General features: G+C 36.4%; 1 pseudogene; it reads left to right on the top strand.

The window, feature by feature from the left end:
• Positions 1 to 765: 765 nt before the first annotated feature.
• Positions 766 to 1,177, top strand: LOC117020705 (fatty acid-binding protein 12-like; annotated as a pseudogene).
• Positions 1,178 to 4,051: the final 2,874 nt, after the last annotated feature.

Below are 4,051 nucleotides of genomic sequence, written 5' to 3'. Positions count from 1 at the left end.
TGTTACCTTAGATTTATGAATAACTGCTTTGTCTATGTTACACTCAAAGTCAGCATTTTACTGAAGAACTTTGTGTTCTATTGTTTTTTTTTTTTTGAACTATTTTTCTTTCCACATGATAATGTCAAGATTTTTAGATTCTAAGAGCTCATCTATTAACAGCAAAGAACAGACAGGACGTTTGAGATACAAAAATGACGAGGAGGTGCTTTTATATGTTTAGTGGTTCTTGAGTGTGACCAGTCCTGTGAGATTTGGATAGGGCCCTTAGAAAAAGGAAATGTACTCAAAGTGACAAGCTACTGCAATATTTGATATTCAAGCTTGTGGTGAGCCATGTAACATTATAGGCTCATGTAGCAGAATTTCGTTACGTTAATAATGCACACTTCCGCCCTAAATCTCCCCGGTGTATACTAATAATCAACATTTCAGAAAGATATTTGAAAGGAAAGAAAGATGTTCTATTCATGATAAAATAATTTCAACATTTTTTCAAGTGATGCTTCCAAATTTGGAAAGACTGAAGTACTGAGCTACTTTTAAACAAACGAGTCTAGTTCTTTAGGTAAATGATGGCAGATTCTGTGAGAGCCCAGTCGCAGTACACCTGTGCTGTTTTCTATAGATTAACCAGGTGTGTGTTATTTATTTGTAAAGTCAACTGCTTTGTCAACTGAAGGTAGAGCACTGGGACCTAGCATTTTGCTGTTGCACCTGCCATCTTTTCCATCTTTACTTATCCAATGTAACCTATTCGGTCACATGTCTGTCTCTGGTGAGCCAGGACAGGCCCAACTTCTAAAGCTCCAAAAAGAGAGTTGATCTGACTAAAACACACGCTTGAAGGTTGGATTCCCAGACTTCTGTTACTGAAGGAGGAGGAGGAGCCAGCAGGAAACTGGACTGTCTGACAAAATCCACCATACCCATCAGTACAAATGGAATTGCGATCACTCTAAAACCAAAAGCATATTTAAAATTAATAAGATCTCCTTTTGTTGAGAGAAGAATTTGAGGAAACCACACCAGGTGGCCTGAAAACCAAAAATATAGTAATCTTAGATAACACTCCTTGATGCGGGCTGGCAAAGAGACCTTCATAACGAGAAAGTTGGTGGATGGGAAAATAGGGATGGAAAGTGCCATGAACAATGTTACCTGCAGTGGAACATAAGAGAGTATAAACAAATTCGGTCTCAAACTTGGAAGCACTCCCAAACTGTGATCCAAACTACTGAGTGTGTTTCAATAAAATTCCAAAGTGAAAAAAAAGTTACCTGTTCCTTCAGGGTTTAGCTGAAGGCCACCTCTGCACCGACTTTCTCTGGTCCTCCAGACAAGTGTCCTCTTTCCACCTTTTGAGGCTTCATAGCACTTGCTTTGTACCTGTCTGGGGGTACTTCCTACAGTCCATTCACCTCTATTCAGACTGCTGTTTCCTGACTTTACTGATTCATCTTTACCTTTGCATCGGTCATAGTTCCTAGGACAGGGCTTACACATAAGAGGCATGGTAAATATTTCTGTGAAGAAATGAATGAATGGACATATTCTTTAACTAATTGGGTAAAATGAAAAAGTAGTTGTAAATAAATCTGTCACAGATTGAAGTAGATTAATAATATGTAAAAGTTTACTTTTTAATTACACAGTAATACATACTTATAGTAGAAATTTAAGAAATGACAAACCAGCCAAAAATTACCTATAGTCTTTCTACCCAGAGAGAGCCACTCTTCTGTGCTTTCTTTTCTACTTATAAACATACACATATATATGTGTATATCCATAATGTAAGTACACACGTGCATGCACACACACACACATATACATGTACACGTATATTTTTTCTCTAACCAAAATATAATAATGTGCTATACTGCTTTGAAGCCTGTGTTATTTCAGGTTCTCCGAGAAGCAGACACCAAGACAGGATTAAATGTACATGAATTTCATTAGGAAACACCTGGGAGAGAGAATGGGGAGGGAGTTGGGAGAGGCTGGGAGAGACCATGATCTAAGTCCAACCCCAAGGGAAGGGAAGAGGGATAGGAGTTTGGATGGTGGCATCCTGCAAAGCCATCTATCTAGGAAAATAAAGGCCAGGCCCCAGGGGAGTCCTCCAGTAAAATCACCCATCAGAGGAAACCCATGTCCCCCAGGCAGGAGCCTGCCTTAGTAACCCTGTCAGGCTGTCATTGGCTGGTAGCAGAAGTAGGGAGCGTGGCCTTGGACTTCAGAGCATAGCGGCTGAGGCCCTTAATCCACTGCACTCCCTGAAGTGGAAAGTCTGCTGCCAAATAGCCCCTTATGTTGTGAACACCTTTCCTAGCCATAAATGATTCACGTAAATGTTTTAATATTTATTTCTATTTCACAAGTAATACATGACCATTTTAGGGAAACGAAAATAAGCCGAAAGCACACAAAACTTGCTAATAATTGTAAACCTAGAATTATCCACTGTTAACATTTTTGTATATGCATTTTCAGATTAAAAGATATATATATATATATATATATATATATATATCCAAAAAATGTACACACATTTTAAGAAAGGAAAAAACTATATTGAAATTACGCTGATGGTAACCACTTTGAGCACCTCTTGTAATTGCAGAAGTCAAACATGACTTGTATTCATCGATATATATTATTATAATTTTAATACAGTTTTTTCCTTTCTTAAAATGTGTATACAATTTTGGCTCTCTCTCTCTTTATTTATTTATTAAATTAAATAAAACATATGCTTATCTATTTGTGTGTATAATGAATCCATATATATACACATACATATACACACCAAAGATGCATACATATATATGTGATCATAATTTTCTCACATTTGTGAGAGTGATGGGATCTGCTTCTGAGTCTGTCTTGGGCATATTTTTGAATGACTATATGAAGCAGAACAGGTTGTAAGTTCATAGAAGCTGCTTGAGAAGTTTTCAACGTATACAACTTTAAGACTTTATACATGCCAAAAATAATTTCTTTTTTGGATTTGAAATAGATTTAATTTTATACCTCTTAGTTGAAACCTTTACAAAGGGCATATATAGTTTTGTATTAAATAATATAAGAAGTAATGGGAAAATATGCCTTAAACCTTTAAAGTTTCCTTCTGTTTTCCAAAATGGTGCCTTACTACTACTGAGTGAATAGCTTTAAAAAAGTGATTTACTTTGAAATTATAAAAATAAGATGTTAAAAGATGTTAACATTTTTAGTATAGTGTTTGCTGACAAGTATTCCTTGAATAAAAAACACTTTTCTTAGTCACAATGTATATGACTGAAGATGCGATATTATATGGAAACATTCAAATGGGAATGCAGTTCTTATGACACAAAACAATTTTCACATGGATAAAACAAATAAACAAAAAAGATATCTTAAAATGTGGACTAGCATTCATTGAGTTAGGATTTATAGATATGGTCTCCTGACCATATTTTCTTGATGAAAGTTAGAATTATAATATGCAGAAAGAACGATTTAATCCTCAACTTTCTGCTGACCTTCATTTTAAGAAATTTTAATAATTGAAAACGTAATCTATACGCTACAGGCATCAACAACCTCAATATACAAATAAGATTACAATTACTTGGACTCTAAATTATAATGGTCCCAAGAACTCATAACTTGATTGTCAGGCTTTCCAGTTTTTTCCAGGATTATTGTAGTTCTCCTGTTACTGTCCATTAGGGGAGAGAGAACTCAAATGTCGCTTGAGGCTAAACTCTGTAACTGTTGGCTCCTTGCTATGGCGTTTGGTTTTGGTTGCATCAAGTGCCAGAGATTTGCCCCTGGTGTCACTGGTGAAGTTCTGTGGTTTCTGACCCTCATGTCAATAGCCTCCACTATTCCACAGAGATGTGGCTTTGGCCAACCCCACTGTGGACCTCTGCCAATTAACCCAGTTCATGATGATTCCAAGGGTGAGAAGGTGACTTCTTGTCATCACTCAATCTTTACCCAGTTTACTTTGTAGCAAAACTTCCCAAGCTCTGAATGGTATAGCACCTAATACAGC

This window comes from Rhinolophus ferrumequinum, chromosome 3 (assembly GCF_004115265.2).
Source record: "Rhinolophus ferrumequinum isolate MPI-CBG mRhiFer1 chromosome 3, mRhiFer1_v1.p, whole genome shotgun sequence".
NCBI classification, from domain to species: Eukaryota; Metazoa; Chordata; class Mammalia; order Chiroptera; family Rhinolophidae; genus Rhinolophus; species Rhinolophus ferrumequinum.
The sequence above is the reverse complement of the archived record's forward strand: the minus strand, read 5'-3'. Positions and strand labels throughout refer to the sequence as shown.